The sequence below is a fragment of the Anomalospiza imberbis genome, chromosome 10 (assembly GCF_031753505.1).
Source record: "Anomalospiza imberbis isolate Cuckoo-Finch-1a 21T00152 chromosome 10, ASM3175350v1, whole genome shotgun sequence".
Taxonomy (NCBI): domain Eukaryota; kingdom Metazoa; phylum Chordata; class Aves; order Passeriformes; family Viduidae; genus Anomalospiza; species Anomalospiza imberbis.
Genome location: NC_089690.1, coordinates 18,123,358 through 18,146,550, shown reverse-complemented (window position 1 = coordinate 18,146,550; position 23,193 = coordinate 18,123,358). Strand labels below are relative to the sequence as shown.

At 40.6% G+C, this 23,193-nt stretch overlaps 1 long non-coding RNA gene across 1 annotated transcript in view; it reads right to left on the bottom strand.

The window, feature by feature from the left end:
• Positions 1 to 3,051: 3,051 nt before the first annotated feature.
• LOC137479575 (uncharacterized) overlaps positions 3,052 to 23,193 on the bottom strand; it is a 335,528-nt gene continuing 315,386 nt past the window's right edge. The window contains exons 2-4 of the long non-coding RNA XR_011002352.1: positions 18,503 to 18,590; positions 5,073 to 5,214; positions 3,052 to 3,345 (exon numbers count right to left, since the gene is read on the bottom strand). This is a non-coding gene — a long non-coding RNA (uncharacterized lncRNA). The remainder of the gene's footprint in view (positions 3,346 to 5,072; positions 5,215 to 18,502; positions 18,591 to 23,193) is intronic.

The following is a 23,193-nucleotide window of genomic DNA, read 5'->3' as shown; positions in this document are numbered from 1 at the left end:
GTCCCTCTCTTGGGTTTGCTTGCTCTGCAGGACATGTTTTCTCCCATAATAACCTGATAGCCAAAGGACAAATGAGTTAAGACTTCCAAGTCAAATACTTGCATCCATCCAAAAGAAGCAGTTCTGCTGTACTGCAAACAATAGAATAGGTCCTTGCAAAGCACATTTACACCTTCATGTCCTGTAAGCTGGGGACTGCAAAAACAGAGATCCTGGTGTCCTCCTGGGTGCTGAGAAGTTTCATTTGCTGCTGGGATCTACAAGAGTTCCTTGCAGAACCAGCTCTGCATTTTGGAACACAGGGCTGCAGAATAGATTATACCCTCTATAGAATATACCCTATATAGAATCTCTGGTAGGGTGAGATTTCTGGGTTGCATGTGGTCTGGATACCTCTAGTTCTGTTTTTAGTGTCCTTTAGAATAGACTACATGTTCTCTGGGAAGAATGGAAACACCACTACTCTTAAATATGCCTTGTAAATAGCAAATAGTAGGCTAAGGGAAGATACAAAATGGAGTACATAGCCATTCTGCTGAACAGGAATGATGGGCCTTCTTTAAGAATAGTATTTACATTATCATCCAACTAGACAAAAAAAACCCCTATCACCTTATTTTCCCTGAACAGGTGTGGAGTTCTGTCTTTAAAAACAATTTGGCACTTACCTCAGACTCATTCTTTTATTTTTTAAATGCAATTTCACATAATCATTATCCAGTAGTCATTTGAGAGATGTAATGATAAATAAAAATAGCTCCCACTAATCTCACTAGTAACTCTGAAGTCTCTTCCAAATCAAGTCATTCCTTTGATTCTATGATGCTAATTGCATAAGACTTTTATTTTCAAGTTTCCTGTTTATTTATTTCAATTCTCTGACTCATTTTATATCCAGGCTGGACATTATAATAAAAATATATATTGCTTTTGATTATGGAAATAATCTCCTTTCCCAGTCCTCCATGTTATTTACCAAATTACTCCATCTGTTCCTTAACAAATCTTCCTATCCAAACCAAAGAAATGTAGACAGAAAGGAGAAAAATAATTTCTTACCAATCCCGTTTTGATTTACCTTAAAAATAACTGGAAGACATATAAAAAAAAAATGTGCATGTAGAGAACAATATTTTCGGGGATCACTACATCTTCCAGACATAATCTAATGCCAGAACACAGGAAAACAGAAGAAACAAACTTTAGGAATGCTGAAACACAAACAGGCCCCTGCAACCCTGCTGACATGGATCAAGGTCTGGCAGATCAGTGTGATCTAGCTCAGGCCAAGCACATGTCCTCAGTAATAGTTAGACACTAAATTTAATAAATTATTTGTGACCAAAAATTTAAGTTAGTGGTACTAAAATTATGGTCGCAAGATCATTTGTTTAATGTATAAGAACCTCATGCCTTCCATTAAAAAAGATAGTTACAACTCTTAAATACCACTTTTCTCAGAGAGGGGGATATAATTTCCTCTTTTCTGCAGTAAATATTGGTCATTCTAACAAATACAGTAAATATATTCATAAAACAAATGTAATTTTGACTTGCAGCAGGTACCAGTATCTACTCCTAGTTACAACAGACTTAGCTTCTGGCCTTTAGATCAAAAGCTTCTGATGTTCCTAAACTAAGATTTCAATGAAGTTAGACTCCAAATATTATGCCACGTCTGCTGCTTCCCTTCTCTCACACCTTGCTCCCGTTTCTATCCAGTCTGCTTCCTCACCTGTTTTTTACAGGAGCTTTCTTTTGCTGCTGGAGTAAGTACAAGTATTCATCTGGCAGAACCAAACTGGCTGTGAATTTTCATTCCAGTCAATTCAGTTTAATCTCTCTTAAAGGAGGAAAGGTTGGTGGTAAAGTTTACATCTCACCACTAAGGAAAATGGGGGGAGGAATATCTCCACCTTTTCAGTTTTGGTTGTTTGATTCCCCTTTCCCACCATGGCCATGGGAAGGGCCCCGCCCTCCTGTGTGTCCAGACCATATGGCTGAAAGGAGGGTGATAACTGCTCACAGCAGGCAGTGTCTAGAAGACACAAAAAGGAGCAGGTAACAGCAAAAAAACCCCAAATATCAGCCAAGGAAACAAAATGTGCCAACCAGGCTGAAGGCCCCAGGATCATTATTTAGAAGAACACAGTATTTAAGCTAAGTAGAAAAATAAAATAATTAATATTTTATAAAAGTGTTGGCAAGAATGAAGTGCACCTTAAATTATTTGGCTGGATTAGCAGATAGGAGTAGAATTCTACTAATATTTTTTTTCTGATGATATGGTAAACTTTGATAACAGTGGAAAATATTCTCCAAAAATTACTCTTTTTTTGTTTCAATATCTGTATTTGAAAAGATGATCTGTGTGCTGCACCTCATACCAAGCTGTCCAGCAAGGGCCAGGGAAATATTTTAGGTCTTCTGTAAAGGTCTGTCTGAAAGAGGAAAAAAAAACAACTTGAATTTCAGGTTTTATGCTATTTTGTGTGTACTTCCAACTTATTAAGAAGTACCATCAGATTCTGGGCTAAAGATTCCCAACAACCTCCAGAAAGTGTCCTAATGAAAATATTCTAAGCCTGTCCTACCCTAAACCTTGCCATTGCTGAACGTCACAGAACGTTAATTCCATACTCATTTATCTGCATTTTGAATATAACCACAGTTGGGACAATTGGGACCGTGACAAATATAACTGGTAAAACATTTCTCATGCTTTATTCTGATTTTGTTGTGCCTGTGACTCGTAAGTACCAAACAACTCATTTTCTATCCAATCAAGCACCATATGTCTTCCTGCTTGAGGTGGTACACAGGAGTGTTTAGGAACATTTCACAGGTCCCTAGAAGTGTTTTCATCTCAACTATGATGTGTTCTGGTGGAAAGAATCTTTTCGCTATGATTTCTGCTTTTTAACACTCCATTTAAAACAAGCTACCTATGGATCTTGGGAAGAGCCTACAACTGTAGGGAAGGGCCTACAATTTATCCTAATCCAGCTCAGCAAAATGCTCAAATATGTACCTTAGGGGTCAGTCCTGAGGGCTGCTGTGCTTCCCCTGGGTACCAAGGCACAGCAGAAAGCACCCATGGATCTCCTCTGGCCCTGGGGCTATGGCCCTACCAGTCCTGAGAAATGCCCAAAGGAAGCACCCACCCACTTTGCCAACGGGTGAGCTCTTCAAGGGCTCACACAAGCTGTAAGTGCCTCTGAAATTCACGGTGGGGGCTGCTAACTGCAGAAACACAAGAATTTATAAAGTCTACCTCATTTGTCACTTATTATTCTCATTTTCAAATGTTCAGTATTGCAATGCATTCGCCTCAATACAGCACACCTGAAAAACAAGCACAATAAAATGAACAATATTCTTTTAAAGTTGAAAAGTATATGACTTTATCCTTCTGTTCATTTTGCTTTCAGCCTGAAGCAAGTACAAGAAAAAGACTATTTTCCCCAGTAGTATCAGAAACTTCAGAAGCAACTTGATTTTACAGGGCTTCTGGACTGTATGTGACTGCCATTCTAAACCTCAAGATTTATGTATAAACTGTTTTAAAAGCTAATCCAGTCACTGTCATTGAAGCAAGAATGTTAGCTAATAGATTGGTCTGAGCTGAAGATACCTGTACATTTAATTTATAATTTGTAAAATCCTGTACCTACTCTTTGTATCCAAAGAAAATTGGTAAGTGAGCCCACTACAAATGCCCATTATTGCAGCCTACAAAAACTGCCTCTCATTAAAGGGCATGGGTTCACTCTGCTTGACATTTTACTACTTTACAGTTGAAATCTCTATGAAACAAGAATTCATACTGAATCCACCTGCAGTGATGCAGGTTAAAGTATGTGTACAATGTTTGCTGTGGGCAAATGCAAGCTTTGCCTCACCTATGCTGCAAGGCAAAAGCCATAAATTAGCCACTGATTAGATAAAATTAATAGAGCCTGACTGCTTTACCTAATATATTAATTTATGTCTGATCTATTCCACAACACAGGTACTTGGTCTGAGGCAGAGATAAGCAGGGCACAGGACATAAGCAGGGACAGAAAAAAGGTCATGCTGTATATTCCAGATATCTAACACCCTTCAAGGGCAGCTGCCTAGCAAAATGCAGAGCGTACCAGCATAGGAAACTTGATTGTAGTGCAAGAAAACAATGGTGAAGTTAATATTGGGAAGAGGCTCTCTCATTTATCAATCAACATGTATTGATATCAGACATGAAAGTTTAACTAGTGATGATGAGACTAAAAGACAAGAGTTTATTAAAAAGAATTAAACCACAGATCATTAAAATAATGAATTAGGCAAAGTTTTGCACTGAACCCAACATCTTGGATACAAAATTCTCTACAGCAATGTCTTGGGAAAAGCCTCAAATGTCTCTTGTGCCATGTACTCCACAGCTAACAGAGTGAAATGTCTGGATCCAGGAAAGAGATTGAGGCAAGTACAGAATCCATGTTGTGAGGATCTAAGAGTAGAATTGATACTTCAAATGGAAAGAGAAAATGTTTTTAAAATACCGTCTTTCTGAGTTTGGAACACTGCCTATGAAAGTTGTGATGCCCTTCACTGTGACTTTCTTTCTTACCAAAAGTACATTACTTATGATCAAATGTCAGATTGACATAACCAACTTGTGCTGATCTGCCAATATTACCAGCTTTTCTGATCTGATAAGATGTTCATTTCAAAAATACTTTATTTTATCAAAGAAAGATGAAGGTCTCCATGTCCTTTCACCATGTTATTCTTCAATGTTTTTTCACTCTAAAGGCTGCTTTACTCTCAAGATACTTAGATACCACATCTTTAAAATAGAGATGTCACTTATTTGGTGATTTTTATTTTTATTAATTTCAACTTGGATTCAAAATAAGAATGAAAATACACAACTCACAGTAGTTCACTTTGTTATTCCTTAAAACATTTTCACATCATTAAGTGGCTTGCAAATATATATGAAAATACTGATGAAAGAACATGACATTTTAAATTATCAATCTACTAGCTAATACACTAGAATGAAATTTTGACTAGGTTCAACTCACCAGCAAAAGGGTCACTCTGCTTCCTTAGTCAAGAGAGGAATGAGTGACCCTCACTCATCTCTCCATCCAGTTTAAGCCTACAGAGGAACATACTATTCCCCCAGGGTAATGTGCTAAAGCAGCTTATCATGGAGAAGAGAGCCTAGAAGATTTATTAAAAAGAAAAAAAAAGAAAAAAAAAAAAGGCATATCCTTGAAAAATGTGAAATAAAAAAATGTGAAATACAACCTCTGGGAAATTTACGTGCCTACACAGTGTGTGGTTCTGTTGCTCATAACTCAGAAGTAAAAGCCAGAGACAACAGGAAGATAAGTAATTTTAATAAAGACAGCTTTAGAAAGTTCCCATTTCCTCAGCCTTGTTTGCAGCTGGTGCCCGTGAGCAGAGCTAAAGGCAATGAGTGTGCCAGCAGGAATCAGCACTAAAGCCAATGGAGATGAGCTGCAGGCAGGATGAACCCAAGATGTGTAGCATGGTGCTAAGCTTGTTTTTAATGGCCCCACCTGTCTTTCCTACCAGCTCTGTGTTCACCAAAATCTTTCAATAAACTACATCTCTACCCAAGAAACTAAACCAGATTTGATGAAAGCCAAACAGGAACTCTGGAGTTATTGAAGGCTCTAGTTTACTTTACTCTGCTGCAGGCAGGCTTTGATAGCAGCACTCACCCAACCCTCCTGGAGAATGCAAACCCTGAGCTGCTCTCCTCCAGCACAGGGTGGGACCTGCCCACAGCCTGCTTGTGTCCCACTGCATCCTAAAAGCACCCTGGAGGTTATAAAAGGAGCATACAGGAGAACAGACAAGCTGTAAATTAACTGCTCTCTGCCAGCAATTTCCACATCTCTAAGGTACGAGCAGCACCACGGCTCCTCTTTTAGCAGGAAGTAATCAACAGCCAGAGAGAAAAGCCATGAAGCATTTTCATCAATGGCATCAGGACTGGTAATTACTGTGACTGCTTGCTTCCAGTTTCTAAAGACAGGTGGTATTATTTGCTGGAAAAGGCTGTGCATGCAGGTGTTTAGAAAATATGAATACATTTTTAAGATACATTCAAATATTTATAAATTTTAAATATGTAAATGCAGTCCAACAACATTGCAATTCCAGAACAAAAAGTGTCTTAGAAAATATGACAAATACTTACAATGAAAACTCCTCTCATTAAAATGCTGATTTTTTTTTAATCAGTGTCTCTATTTTCTGTAAGATCATATTGATTCTAAATTAATTTTCTTGCAATCATACCAATTAATTACAGCTTCCCTTTCAAAATTACTTTCCCATGACTATTTCAGTTGATTCAAGAAAAATTTTAGGTCTGTATTTTGGAGAAATATTTTTGTGCTTCTAATTATTCATTACAATGAAAACAAATACGCAAATACTGGAATTAAAAAAAAAATACACAAATTCCTTGTTTTGTTAGCTCTAATATTCAAAATCATTTATTATTGCAAAATATAAAACAGCAGCTTAAAAAAAAATTCATTTGTTTTAATACCGGAGACAAAGGCATATTATTCCTCACTATGGAATTGCCAGTAATTTTTTTTTTTCAAATTTCAGTGTTGCACTAAAAACACTGCACTTAAGTGCTACGGCTGTCCTGGCAGAAATCTTGTTATATTCCTTTCATATGTAAGGACTCATAACCAAAAGAGTGCTGCTTCACATAAAGCAATAAAATTTCAAGGACCTCACTCTAACATTAATTTGCCATTGTATCAGAAATTAATTACTATGTAATTAGAATGACAGAAAATGCAAATGGGATTTCTTAACATTATCAACAGCTGTTTGAAATGACATTTATTTGAAAATGCTGGAAAAACAGAAATGCTGCTTCACAAACTATGTGGCATTGAATTTGTCAGCTCTCTATCAAAGCCTAGTGAAGCTTCTGCTCCTTACACAAGATGCTCTGTAAAACAGACAAAATCCTGAAATTGCAGCCAGACTAACACAGCTCTTTCCCCCAACTCCTGCTAAGTAAGCAAGGACATGCAAGAGAAGCACATCTGAAAGAATGCCAGCACTCATGACCCCCTCCGTGCTCGGAAATGATCAGAAATATCTGCCACAGGGAAGCACAGAGCTAATGAAAACAAAAATGAATTGAACCTCAAGGATAATGATAGCTCAATGTCTAATTATCTGAGATGAATTTTTGATGACACCTCCTCCGGCCAATTAGTTTGCCAGTCACCAAATAGCGCTTTTGGCAAGGAGGGTTAAACAGAAGGCTGGAAAAATAACAAGAGAAATAGGATTGAAAATGTCCAGTTCTTTAGCCACTTCTCTCCGTGGCAGGGGCAGGCTCTGTGGGTGCCAAGGGAGCTAAGACAGGTTTAAACCAAGGTGAGAGAAGAGGATCACGGGACTGGGAAACCTTCCACAGCATCCAGGGCAAAACCCAGTCTGAGGGGAGAGCTGCAGCCTCTGCCCCTGCCCCACAGCATCAGTGCCACGCAGCTGCTCCTCCTGCTGTGCCCAAGGGCTGGGGACAAAGCCCGGAGAGCCCACTGCTCCTGGTACACCCCCAGTGGGCACTGCACAGCCCCAGCACAGCCTCAGGACTGCCCATCGTGGGATGTGCATGTCCCTGTCACACGACCCATGACACTGCTCTCAGACTGCGGCCAGAAAAAGATGAAAGGAAATCACTTTGGCTGCTGGTCAGCAATAAAATAAAAAGTAACTATAAAACAGTAGAAACTAGACATATGAAAGACCTTATACTTCACATATATAAATCAGCATAGCTCCATTAAATTCCTCCCTAACAATCCCAAATGCCAGCATGAACATCAGTCAGAACCCAACTTGCAGAGCCCTCCCAGGCATTCAGGAAACCATGTGGCAATGGCATTAGTTCACTCTTAGAAACCTTCTCCTTGTGCTGGAGAAATAGCTGGCAAAAAGTGAAAAGGCAACTGCTGGAAAGGACTGATAGAACTTTCACTTACTCAGATTTAGAAACTTGATTGGGGTAGAACAGCTCTTGTGCACTAAAGAATAATTATTCTTGGGAAGCTGGAAGAAGGGAGAAAGACAGGCAAACAAAAAAAATAGAGACATGTTTCATTTATTTTCTTCTTCTTTTTTGAATTTTACAAGCTTGCAAAAGCAAAGGCCAGGTTTTGATGCAGAGCCAGATAGACAATCTTTTTAACCAGAGCCAGCATTCACCATAATGAAAAAATATCCAGCAGAACCTTGTATCTTGTCATTTTCAATAATCCTACTACATCCTACTACCAGGATTATTTTTTCCTAGACCATAAATTTGTTCTCACCCACCACCCGCTGATCCCCACTTTTTCTGAAGCCTGTCACAGACAGATTAAGTTACAATTTCTTTTCCCTATTCCATGAAGCAGAAGTACTGTTTCCCACCTGCACAATGCATTTCTCCTTCACTCTGAGAAGCTACTTAGACATCTGGTACCTCACAGAGATATTTATTTTAGACTTTTCTCCAGTAGATAAGAGCAGTGCAGCAAAGGAGATGAATATAGGAGACAAAGCTGAGAACACACTAAAACAAGCCAACAGAGCACCTGAGTATAACCTGCTCCTCTGTGCTGGAAAACACAGATCACATGTGTTACATTTAGACTTGCTTGACTTCCAATGAATTTCTGCAATAACATCAGGTACTTATATTGACATTTCATAGTGTTTGAGATGCTATTCACACTTTGTACACTAGGCATAACCAGAGAGTTCACCATGGAGCTGGTTACTCATTTGAGAAGCCGAGGTGAGCCAGTGGAGCCAGTGTCAATTTATGACCCTTAAAAGTTACTGAACAAGGACTGCAACACCAAAACAGCTCCAGAGACTGCCTCTTTTATTTGGGACTGACTCAACTGACTGCAGCCACCACCTGTGTTCCAAGAAATCAGTGCTGCTCTGTACTATGTCTTTTTCATCAGCCATCTAATGCTTCATAGGCTTCCCTTGTAGGTTGGCCCTATTATATAAAATAATACAGTAGTTTAGGTTGGAAGAGGCCCTGAAGGCAAACATCTTCCTCAAAGTAGAACTAACTTCAGTGTTAGGCTGTAACTACATCTGTTACAGGGCTTAGTGCAGGTGGGTTAAGAGCAGCTCCAAGGATGGTGGTTGAACAGCCTGTCGAGGCTCTGTCCCAGTGTTTGACCACCCTCGCTGTAAAAAACAAACATTTCTTATGGCTATCCTTAAGAAATACCCTAGTGAAAACAAGGCTTAAAGAAGAGTAACAAACTATGTCAGAAGTTTTGAATAATTTCATGATATATAGTAAAGACTCAGCTTGTAAGTGGTGGCAGTAGGATGACTTCAGGGTTAGTTCATGTTTGCCCTGCTGTCACTGAGCAAATTCATGCTCAAGTGTTCACTGAACAGCACTAATGTGGGGTCACCATTCTCCCATTCTCAGCTGGGCCATCCCACACTTCTCTTCAATGCACTTGCAACTCAAAATATTCTTGTTATAGTTTCACCATTAAGCTTCTAGAGTTTTTCACATTTCAGAAATTGTTTTCCACATCTCAGAAATTATTTTCCCTCTTCTGGACATGGCCATTCACTAACTTTCCTCAGGCAGAAGGCAAACACTGGATACCACTGATATGTTTATAATCTAACCTTACACCAACAAAGAAGAAGCAAATTAACTATTTGAAAGAGCAGTTATTTGATACAACTCGATTTGGTTGTGTTTATTTCCAAAGAATGCCTTGAGCAGGGTTGATCCAAACCAGTGACAAGCACTGCTTTCTGCTGTATACCCAAACTAAGGCTAAATTAACAAACTCTTTCAGTTTGTAATCAGGTTATAAAAATAAAGTGCGTCAAACAGAAACCAACCTGTTTGTTTTGTAGAGTAACGCATGTGCTCTATCCAGACCTTAATTAGACCACATAGTAAGAGACTTTTATAGATGGATTTTTATAGACACTTTTCCAGACATGCTGTGCTCTTGATATTCCTCCCCCAAGCCCCAATCCACACCTTGCTAAATAACTTTTATAGGTCTAATTAAACAGGCTGGTGATTCAGTAGTATTTGTATTAAAACCACAGTACCTGGGCACTGGCATTCCTACTACAGCATCCTTCTTTCTTACAAGGAGGATTCCATAAAAAGAGCTGCTGGTAAGATCTCAGAGCATTTCTATCTTGCATAATCTGATGACATCTTAAAACACCACACCTAGCTCTGTGTGAGTTGCATTATCAGCACAGCACCAAGGAACACCATTAACTCTCCTGCCAGGAGCACTGTGGCAGCAGCAGCAGCAGCATGGCTCTGCACCAAGGTAATTATGTGCCTTTCTGCTACACTCCTCCTCCTTCTGGAACTAGAAGAGAGCAAGCATTATTCATCAGAGACACCCCCTGAGATCTTTTATGTCTAATATCATTGAAAGAGAAGATAAACCTCCATCATTGAAATGTTGCCTAGAATTTAATAGGAATCTATAAAAATTACCCTCCAAAATAGAAGAATTCAATTGAGAATGTTTTATTTCATTTTATTCTAGTATTATTAAATTTAAGGAACTATTCCATAGAAGGCATGCAGGCCCATAAAAGTTGATAACAGAGCTCCTGTTATTGGAATTGAGGCCACAATTCCCCAAGATGACTCAGAAATCTCAGAGACTGGTTATGATATTCTATTTAGCTCCGCAGGCATTTTCTGTGAAGAATGAAATGTGGGAAAGCCCTCAGAAATTATTATGAAAAGGTGTTCATGCTCCAGGATTACCACTTTCCTAAGAACTCCCTTCAGTTGCAAATATGCCTCTCACGTGAGAGTGTATGTCTGCTGAGCACTCCCCTGGCACCGTGCAGGTCACACTGGGACTCCTGGAAGAAGAGGTGGTGGCTGTCAGGGAGTGCTGGTCAGGCCTTCCATCAGCATGGAACCTTGGGAATGCACGTGGTAAATCTGATCCTATTCCTGAGCTGTTAGTGCACTCAGCACAAGGGGATCTTTCTGAGGTCTGTAAAAATAAAAAGTTATGTGCCAAATTTTATTTTCTGTTATATATGGTCATTTTAATGTTTATATGTGTGATTTTCTTACTACTTTAATGGAATAATTTCAATGCAATGAGAGACCAAAGAAGTCTTAATTTCATGCTTCCAGCAACATTTTTAAATATGTTGAAGTCATCATCATGCTTATCCCTGTAATAAGTTTTTTCCTGCATCAATTTTATCAGTATTTTTTATACCAGAAGTTGAAATAGCTTGAATAAAATATTCTTACCCAAAACTACTTCTGTATTTAAAAAAGGAATCTTGCAATTCTAATTTTAATTTAAAAATACTTGTTTTACAGTGGGTGAAGCAAGAGGGTATTTCTTCACTGCCTTTCTGGATATAGCTGATAGATGCTGCGGTCTAGAAATTATTTGGCACTGAGAAAACAAAGCTGAATCAATTATTTTTGGCATTAGTCACCCTGAAATGCCCTATTCCCTAAGACTGAGCCAAGAAATAAATATGTTTAGAAATAAACAGATTTCCTGCAAAATCCAACGCTAATCCAAATTTACAGTTAGCAACCAGCATTAAAGGGTGGTCTGCAACTACCCCAAGGTGATGAAACAACCTCTCCATTACAGTGCTGTGAGAAAGCTCCATCCAACACAGGGTTAAGCACTGTGGCAGCAAAACACTTCCTGCCTGGGCAATCCCTGCCACTAAAATAACAATTCCTCTTGTTTCCACCCTGCTTATAGGGAGCCAGCAGGCCTTTTGCTCATGATTATTTCCTTCTTTGATCTTCCTCCCCTTGAACCTCCCTGCACTTCCTTTTACAAGCTCTCCAGCTCTCTGGCCGAGGTGTGCCTATCAACACCATCTGGCTGCAGGCAAGGAAACACTGCCCCATGCTCCCCTGAACTCTAGCCTGCTGTGCCAGCCATGAGCCACTGACATGATCTCCAGCGCAGCACTTCACAAGAGTTCCCCTCCAATGCCATCACTCACATTTCCTCCCAGAAGTGGAGAAGGAAAAAAGCCTAAGGCCTCCACGGGATCTGTGAGGGTAGGGAATGTGCATCTCACATTTTATGAACGGCGAATTCCAGGCTCAAATATGTGTTACTACCACGAGCTCTGCCTGCCAAGCCAAGCTCTGTTTCTGATAAGCAGGCAGCAATGCAATGCAAGGACAAACTACAGGTCTCCTGAGCTGCTTTTTCAGTCCTGCTTTTTGCACAGCACAACCATCTTGGGAAAGGCTGTGCATCTCAGGAAGGTTGTTGGCAAACCTTGTCTGCTGTTACTATGTTCTACCAAAATATTTAGCCAACTGAGCAATTATAACCTCTATTTATCACCTCCACAACTGGTGAGCAATTCCTGCTTTACAGCTGTAGATTTATGACAAAGTAACAGTAGAAGGAGCATTCTTAAGCCAGAGCCTGTGCTTTGTTAGTTGATTTCCAGAGGCACATATCTGTGTGTCTAAATTTTGTAGGCAGGACTGCCCTGACAAATTAGTTAAGGAAATTGTATGTATGTATCTCCTAGTTCTTGGAATTGAAATCATATTAGCACTGCATGCAATGCTAAATGAGAACTCACTGTGAGCCTTTCGAGTGCAGCTCTTTCTTCAGCTGGCTACCTTTGGCTATGCAGCTTCAGCTTATGTTCAGAAACTACCCTTCATTAAGCTGCTTTCACTAATTACCAAACTATTCCATTGCTTGATGTGCCATATCTGTTCAAGTCAAGCTCATCTCCATCCAGGGATGCACTCATCACACCCACACACCAACCCACAAGGACTCTGCTCCCAGGAGCCCAAGGGGTTCAAAGCTGAAGCCTGGAGAACACATTGTGCCCAAGCCAGGTGTGTCTGCATCCAGCCCTCAGCCTGAGACTGCTGACACAGATCTTTGGGTGAAAGCTCTGAATCCATCAGAAGAAGATATTTGTTAAGAAAATGAGCAAACAAAATATTACAGCGACAGCTTGCAATATACTGGCTGGATGTGCATCTTGAGGACTGTGTTTTTAAAGAAAATCAATAAATTCAGAGTTTTGCTGCTCCATGCCAAATTGTCCATGACACAGGAGCATGCTGCACTTAGGCACTAGCTTGGTGTGATTCCAGTCAATAAATTTTGCAGAACAAAGGTCAGCACAGGACTCAAAATTAATCTCCTGCTCAAATATACCCATAAATGTTCCTCTGCCTGTACATTATGTAACAGTAAGCAAAGTAGGACAGAAAATTCCAGACCAGTATAAAACCTAACTACACAAGTTGGGTTCCTGAAATCTGATAACACTAGAAATGCAAATAAACTTCCTCAACCTTAGAATTTCCAATAAATTGTGTTCAAATTTGCCATTTATATTCTTCTAAAGCTAGAAAGCTGATACTATACATGCTTTATAATCATCCTGAAAAAATATAGATCTGTGCTTAAGATGTGTGAGCCAATGTATCCCAAATTAAAAGAAGAAAGACATAAAAAGGCTCCACATTAATAATCCTGAAGACAGATATTACTTCATTACAGTGGACAGAATCAAGCACAACAGACTCCTATAAAAATGCTATAAAAAGATACTTTTTATTGCAAGCCTAGTCATTGACAGTGAATTTGAATGCTAGCTATCCACTGGTCATATCAATACATTTTAATGTCTTGTTTTACACTAGATTTCTGTGGTGTTTCTTACTAATTACAAAGGCTCTTACTAGTTTTTTAAGCATAAAAACACCAGCAGGCACCAAATTATATTATCAGGCAACAGGTTTAAAACAAACAAAAGGAAGTACTCTTTCACACAATGCATAATTTAATTGTTGAATTTCTTGCCACAGGATGTTGTGTGTGCCAAAGTCATAGGCCAGTTAAAAAAAAAAAACAAACCCACAGAACAAAAAACTAAAAAAAACCCCACAAACAACAGATTTGCACCAAGGCTATTATATAAATAAAACAAATATCTGCAGCTCTGGAATTGCCAAAACCAAAGAATATAGGAATAGAGAAGAGTAACTAGGGAGGTGTGTCATTCCACTCTTTATTTAGCTTGCTCCCCAACTCCTGCCAAAACATCCCCAAAACTCCTCTTAGAGGGTACCACTGGAGGAAGAGTTTATTGGCCCAGCTGGATTTTGGCTAACCTTATATGGCAAGGATCTCTTTCCTACTCACTAACTCTACTGAGAACTAAAAAAAGTTCACCCATCATATTCTTCAGATAAGACTTTTGACAAAATGTAGCAAAAGTTTCTGAACTGGCTTTCCTAGCTACTTTTTTGTGTCTCTGTTATAAAGCAAATGCATCCCAACTTGCAATTGTACAGTCTGTCCTTTCCAGGTCAGACAACATTTGGATAATCATAGCTTATTAAAAATATTTGTTTATAGTTTCTGCCTCAATTTAAGTATAAACAGGCTGTATATCTACTGTGGCCACAGGAGCACAAATGCCTGTCCCCTGCAGCTCGTTATGACTCGGATGCTGAGCTGCAGGACACTGTTGATATAATGCCAGGGATGGGGCTGTGCTGCCTCCAGTCCTTGCATGTGAATGAGCACCGTCCTGTGATGCAGGCACCACACAACCATTGCCACAGGGTGGGATTCACTCCCATTCAGAGAAGGGTTTCTTTGATAAAGAAGCGCACAAATAACACCCCCCCAACGCAATATTCCCGTATTCTGTGTTATCAGGCAGATTGTTTCCCTCCTCCAATGCAGCTCTCCACATGCCGACATTGCTGCCACATTTATTGTGGCAATTGGGAGCTCAGGACGTGGTTGGCTCTCAGCTCATTGGTAATTTTTGCAGCAGCAGATGCTGCCATAATTCTTTTTCATAGCTTCACCTTTCCCTTTTTATCTGCAAAGAAGACTGTCAAATTTATCTTCTGTTTAGATCATCAGCAATAGAAATCAGATGCTTTTGGCAAAAAAAAGCCAGATTTCCGAGCTACGTGAAGCTTGAACTTGTTTCAAGCTTGCTTTTTTTATTTTTGCAGTGGAAAACTACGAGTACACACATGAGCTATATCAAATAATGCAGTAGGATAACTCAAATTCTCTGTATTTTGCAATTTTTTTTTTTTTTACAGAATTTTCAAAGATAGTTATATTAAACTACTACATGGAAGCTGTCCTTCAGAATTAATACAAAGTAAAACAAATACATTTGAATTTATGTCCATTTCTAACCTAAATTAAAGCCTCTTTAATTTTGAATGAGGGTTGGGAGAAGGAGCTGATGCCATTTATGCAATCTACATTTAATTCCAATGGATTAAGTTTCAGTTTAATTTTCCAAATACACACATATCAAGAAGTCATTGTTGTTTTTGAAAAAGTAATGTACTTTAACAGGCACATTGGGTAACATAGTAGATTTCTCCCCAGATTGTTTTTCCAGAAATAATCTATGCTACAAAAATATATTTAATCTGCTACTGAAACAGAAAACTGGTATGTTAGCCTTTTTGTCAGAGACAGATACTTCAAAATCATGCAACAGCTTATCAAAACAAATAATTTCATTTTTAACTAACAAAAGGTTGGTGGAAAATAAGTGGGAAGAAGCTAATTAGGGCCAGGAAGGTCTGAATGGAAGAAGCTCTTCCCAGAAGTGTTGAATAAAAGCTGGAGGATTTTTTGAGAGAGCTGCTGCTAACTCTACTGACTTTATCAGTATGATGTATTGTGTGATTCACAGCCATGTAGAAACTCTAGCTGAACAAACATTTGAACAAGTTATTTGTTTCTGAAACAGTTCCAGGTTACATTACAGTAGGAAAATATATCTATTGTATAGGGTAGAGTAAAGCATCTTCACTTATTTTCACATTTAATTTTCTCCTAATGTTCTGAAACACCCTAAAATATTGGCTCTTCTGGGGCTGATATGGTTGCTAGGTGTTCCTGTTTGCAGGTGAGAAGGAATTCCACTTGCAAGAGAAGATTAAATCCTTACAGACTGGGGATACACTGCAAAAAACCCACTAGAGATAAAAAGAGGTTGCATAGATAAATATGTAATAATTCATGTGCTTAAAAACTAACACAAGAAAAACCTAGGTTAGGAAGATCATGCTATGAGGAACAATGAACCACAATAGTTCAATCAAACTCAAATAAGGCTGTTTGAGATGGTTTATCCCCAGTCTGCCGCTTTGTTCAGATCTTTAGCATATGGGATTGCAAACCAACCAAGTTGGGTGTAATTTACTTCTGATTCACTTGCCCAAGCCTTGCCTGCCCTTCCAGGGAAAATTTTGCCTGCATTTAAAACACTGATTCATGATTCACTCAATCATTTCACTGATTCAGAGATTTGTCTCATGTGAAGAGCTTTAAGTGATACAATTGGGATTCAGATAGTTTTCAGTCAAACCAAGAAAACCTCATGAATACAGCTTTAACTGCATGTTTCTGTCCACAGTGAATAAATGGATTCTTCATTCATTCTTCTCAGCACAGTTAAGAAGAGAATATTACAAGTTTTAAAAACTTGCCAATGAATGATAGCATCTACATTCCCAGAGGAAAATCATCATCTAGTCCACATGTTGCAAACTATATGGGCATTTTTAAAGCCAGATGGTCTTCCTGTGATTTAAAACCATAGAAGTCTCTCAAGAAGAGGCTACAACTCATCCAAAGACAGGGTATGACTTGAACTTTACTGAAACTGTAAGTAAGAAAATTAACAGAGAGTTTAAATGAAAAAAAAAAAGCCAACAAAACAACAAAAAAATAAACTTGAAGGAAGAGCAGTGTATCCAAACATGCAGAGTAACACATCAACAAGTCAATGAGATTCTGATTAACAGTCAGAGATGAGGCACCATCACACAAATCTATTGGAAGTTCACAGACTGGAGACAATTTCATCAACTCCTGACTTCAAGAAAAAATTGTCCAGCCTGACAGCTGCTATAGCACTGTATCTGTAGAACCTAAACAACCTCAGGTTGTTTTTCCTGGACTTGTCTGTGTTAGTGGTGACACATTTGGAAGATCAGCAATCAGTTCACTTTGGGTGGCATAAAGATAATAAAATTAACTGGAGACAAATCTGAAATATGGTGAAATCTGAAAGATGTTTGGTTTAAAAAAGTGGGAAAAATAAGACTATCCTATTCTTCTGGATTTCAATATTTTGTCTTCCCCAATGACATTATTACCTCATTTCTGCCAGTCTGCTCATCCAGCTATATCTCCAGCACTACAGTTTTGAGAAAAACAACAGCAAGAGGAGAATCTGTACAAATGAGTTCATGTCTCTGTATGTGTGCGTACAACCAAGACCCTAAGGATAGACGAAGGGCTATTTTTAGTTGGTTTCCTTAATAAGAACAAAATCTGAAAAGTTTTCCTACTTACCTGCAATTTGCAGGGTCTGTAATTACTTGTCAGCTCTTGCAGATGTGACCTCCTTAGCAAGGTTTTGGTTTACCACAATGCCTGAATGCTGTCAGTGTCAGGCATTTCAGCTGATTTTTAAGGGTCCTATGAATGTCAGCTTCTCAGAGAGGGACATGAGAGAAAGAAAAATCTCACACATACTTATAGGACACAAAAATCCTCCAAAAATTCTTCAATACCAGGAAAAAAACACTTAAAAGACTTTCTGTATTTAAGTGGGCAACTACAGCACAGCTTACTCACATGGTCAAATATAGAGTCTGCAACATTTTACAGGGTACACATCTTTTAGTCATGTTTTTTTATGTATGTTATTATTATAGTTTAAACACTGCATGAGAATTTGGCATCCATTAAAATGAGCAGAGCATTAAAGAGGCTGGAACCCACTGGTCTTTGGGGAAGCATCTCTTTATGACACTCCTCTGCAAATGGCCAACTATTGCATTATGGAGCCTTTCTTGAATTCCTGCCAGTGACACTGGATCCTGTAATGGGTTTGTAATGAGGCTAAAATCATCACCTCCAAACTAAACGGGGAGAAGACAAAGGAACTGGGACATGGTGAGAGGAAACAGAGTGAGGACAATGTCATTTGGAATGCCAGAAGATCGTGCTGTCACAGTGAACAGCAAAAACCATCCCCCCATGCTAAAGTACTGAGAAGGGCCCTGGGAAGGAGCAGAAACACAGCATCAGGAATGCAGAGGGAACACAGTCTGCCCTCCCATTCAGAGCATGCTTTCCAAAAACCAGCTCTTACAAAAGGTTAGGAGGAAAAAATGGTTTACATTATAGTTACGATGATGATTACGGTTCACCTATGTCACAATCACATTCTTCAAATAGGAAAAGAGAACCTCTAAGAATAATTTTTCAGCAAATCAAAGCTCAATGATGGCTTTCAAACATAGTCTTCAGAAGCAGTTTTGTTGCTATAAGACATGTTTTCAGCTAATATTGTATGAGTCTGTTAGAATTTGCACAAAACCAACCTTTTCTTTGTTAAGAACCATCTTCTCCAGCTGCTTTCTATTGCAACTGAGGTTATGATCTTCTGTTCCCATCCTTATTCTCAGGAGACTGTATAGCGGAGAGGGTAAAGTTTTCATGCAGCAAGTGAGGTTAAATCTCTTCTCACAGGAAATACCTAATTTTTTTTTCCAAAAACCATAAACCAGAACTAGATTAAAAAGCAGGATGAAGACATTCATCACAAACATGTACAATGGTAGTCAACAGTCACTGGAGACAAAGCCATGGAGAAATCATAATGGAAAGAAATATTGTATACTGACAAAAAATCATTGCACAGGAATGTAGGGGTGCGAGTGCAGGGGAGAAAAAGAATTTGAAAAAGAACAGAGTTGTTAAAGTCTTGTTTCCACTTGTGCCACTCTTTCTGTGGATGGCTGTTTGCAAGTTTTTTAACCCCTCTCCACATCTCTAGTCCCTGGTTTGTGCAGGGTGGAGACAATACTGGCATTGCACTGGGATCTGTGCAATATCACATTTAAGCACTTTCTTTTACCTCCAACTTTTCTCATATCATCATTCTCTACAAAAAGTCACCTCAAACAGTTTTATTTGGAAAAAAAAGCAACTGTTTCAAGTGATTACATTTATAATTTTAATAATGTAAGAGGTTTACAGTAAGACACCATGCAACCAAGAATTCATTACTTTCAATTTTCAGATTTTAATAAAAGTACAGTATGAATCATTTAAACTACATTAAATTTGTCAAGATTAATTTAGTATATGTTGTGATGCAGTATATTCTGTTTTTAATTGTGTTTGCTGCTTACTGAGTATAGCAATTCAGAAAGCTCAACAATATATTTTCACAGCTATTAAAAACAAGAACATGACAGTGTTGTATCATTTTCCACATTTTTTTCTCAGAGATTTTCTTTACTTATTTTTTGATAAAATTTGAAGTTAGGTTATTGCATTAAAAGAAACAACTCACAAAACAAATTGTGAAAACAATGAAAGGCTCAGGGGATTTCTCATATACCTCTCCTAACACAACTCTAGTCAGCAGCATGCAGGAGTAATCCCAGGATGAGCAGCATTCAGAAGCTGCTGCAAGAAAATGGTGAGATTTAATTTGGCTCTATTTAATTCTTATTATAAAGGAAAAACAGGGCCCCATGGAAGTCAGTAAAAATTTTGTCTCTGACATGAGTGAAAGGCTCAATCCATTGCCCCAGCACAGCTGTTGGTGCCATGTGAGAAGCCCTGGGGAACTCCACCCAGCTTCAGCTGGGAGTGCTTGATCTTCCTGCTGTACCTGCAGCCTCATGGGGAATCCTTGGGTCACTGGGACACCTCAGATATCACTGAGCACTACTTTTAGATCACTGAACTGAGCCCAGAATGTCTCCATTGGACATTCCCAGCTGATGCTGGTCTTACACAGATCCTGCTGCTCGTCTGCTGACAGCCCCAGCCTAACAGATCTGACAACATTCCTAATAAAAAATACACATAAGTGATAGATCTTGATATACACTTAAGTATTTTTAATATACATACACATTTAAAAGGACTAATCTTTTCACTTCAGCTATGCTGTCAAGTGTACCAAAGATAACATCCCCTAATATTGCACTGGTTTTGCACAGCCTGGTTTTTGGTAGTAGAGGGGCCACAGAGATGGCTCCAGTGAAAAGCTCCTGGAAGCTTCCACCATGTCCAGCAGAGCCAATCTCTGATGGTTCTGAAGATGGACATGCTGCTGACCAAAACTGGGCCAATGACAGAGGTTGGTAGTGCCTCTGAGATGGCATATTTAAGAAGAAAATCAAAACAAAGTCACAGGTTTTCTCCTAGTTAGAGAGGAGGAGCAGGTAGGACAACCGAGGGGAACAACATAGAGACACCAAGGTCAGTGGAGAAGGAGGGGCTGGAGGTGCTCCAGAGGCCAGAGCCAAGATTCTTCTGCAGGTCGTGGTGATGCCCATGGTGAAGCAGCTGTGTCCCTGCAGCCCCTGGGGATCCACGGGGGATGCAGAGATCCGCCCCCAGCCCCCGGGGATCCACGGGGGATGCAGAGATCCACCCCCAGCCCCCGGGGATCCACGGGGGATGCAGAGATCCACCCCCAGCCCCTGGGGATCCACGGGGGATGCAGAGATCCACCCCCAGCCCCTGGGGATGCACGGGGGATGCAGAGATCCACCCCCAGCCCCTGGGGATGCACGGGGGATGCAGAGATCCACCCCCAGCCCCTGGGGATCCACGGGGGATGCAGAGATCCACCCACATCCCCTGGGGATGCACGGGGGATGCAGAGATCCACCCACATCCCCTGGGGATGCACGGGGGATGCAGAGATCCACCCCCAGCCCCCGGGGATCCACGGGGGATGCAGAGATCCACCCCCAGCCCCCGGGGATCCACGGGGGATGCAGAGATCCACCCCCAGCCCCCGGGGATCCACGGGGGATGCAGAGATCCACCCCCAGCCCCCGGGGATCCACGGGGGATGCAGAGATCCACCCCCAGCCCCCGGGGATCCACGGGGGATGCAGAGATCCACCCCCAGCCCCCGGGGATCCACGGGGGATGCAGAGATCCACCCCCAGCCCCCGGGGATCCACGGGGGATGCAGAGATCCACCCCCAGCCCCCGGGGATCCACGGGGGATGCAGAGATCCACCCCCAGCCCCCGGGGATCCACGGGGGATGCAGAGACCCACCCGCACGCTGGAGCAGGTGGATGCCTGGAGGAGGCTGTGGTCCAGGGGGACCCGGCGGAGGGAGAGGGCCCTGCTCCCAGGCTGGAGCAGCCTGTCCCTGGAGGAAGGCAGCCAGGGGAGCACTGTGTGCCCGTGGGGGAATTCACTCTGCAGCAGGGGCAGTAGGGCTGCTGCTCCGAGAGCCGGGGCAGCTCACGCAGAACTGTCTCCATGGGAGAGACCCGCGGCCTCACAGGACGAGGACTCCTCTCCTGAGCAGCGGAAGAAAATCTGGGTGACGAACAGACCAAACCCCACTCCCTGTCTCCCTGCGCTGTCGGTGGGAAGGAGGGAGGGGCTAGGGGGAAAAGGTGTTTTAAGGGCTTAATTCACTTCTCCTTATCCTCCTCTGATTCTGTTAGTAATAGATTCACTTTGCAACCTTAAGTTCAACCTGCTTTGCCCTTGAAGTGCTTCTCCCAGCCCCTATCTCAACTCATGAAGCTTTTGTTAGCTTTTTTTCCTCTCCTCTGCTCAGCTGTGACAGGGGAGGGCGAGCAAGGAACTCTTGTGGGTGCCTGGCTTTGGGCCAGTGTTAAATCATGAGAAAAACACAGGTGAAAATCATACAAATCTTTCCAATACACTTTTCAGCATAAGTTGCTTGCAAGATTAGGTTGCAAAAAGCAAGATGCTCTTTTGGAAGTTCTGTACCTTCCTGAGAAAAATATTTGATTCTAGAAAAATAACAATCAAAAATTCTTATGAAATCTTATCTCGTAGTGAGCTTGTATACATCTGTCCATTTTTACTGGAGCAGGATGATGTTCTAGATTTCTCACACTTTATCAGAAGTTCTGTTCTGTGCATGTCTGGAATCCAGACTAAATTTACTTTCTGGTTTGTGCTAGAAATTATGCTGTATTGAAATTTCTGGGGGAGTCCATCAAGAAAATAATCTCATTACGAGGGAGGAAGCTCAGTTTAGGTAGAATGGTGCAACAGTCTTCCAAAGTCAATTAACACTTGCTATGCAGAACGATGACATCTGAAACTGCCACTAAAAAGCCAGAAAAAGCAAGGCTAAAAAGATAGAATCATATTTTAAAAACAGAACTTCAAGAACTTCAGTCGGTATTATCAGCTTTTTCACAAGAAGTTGAGAATAATACTAGTAGCACATATAATCTTAATATTAAAATAAAAATTTTAGCACTACTTGCTGTAACAAGTCTCTAAATAGAATAGTCATACAGCATTTTCTCAACTGTTCATAAGGCATTAGCTTATGTTTACTTATAGGCCACACAGGTCAGAAAGACTCATTGAGGTACAATTAGAAATTTGACCACTTTGGCAGAAAAACACAGCACTTCAGCTTTTGCAAGCAGCACACACAAATCTAGAGATCCTGAATCAGGCTCTCTGCTCCCTGCAGTTGTCTTTATGCTCCACCACCAACCCCCCTCCTCCCATCACCAAGTTGAAGAGACCACTCCATCATTACTGGGCAGGAGAGCACCGTGTTCCCCTTGTCCCTGTGACCAAATCCAGCAGCAGAAATCCTCACCCAGAGCAAGTGCCATGTGCAGCACCCTTGAACATCCTTGCTGAGCTCTCCCAGCACTTGCTGATGGTGATGGAAAAGTGACTGGGCTGGTAGAAACAGAGAAAATCTTCCTTGCATCTCAGGGAAGAGACCAACACCAAGACAAACACTTTCCTTGCATCTCAGCACCCTAAAATTGTACACACCAATCTCCAGGTTTGATAGAAAGATCCTGAGGTTTTCATCAGTAATAAATATCCATACAGCAAGAAAGGAGGGAGGAATATTGCTACGCACAGACAGGGTATTTCATACTGAATAAAAGGTTGGTCATAGAAAGATCATATGTCAAACTGCCAGAAAAGGGGAGCACGAACAAGCAAAAGTACGTGATTCAGAGCAAATCAACTTTCTCCAATATACTAGGATCCCACAGAGGGGTGAGCACTGA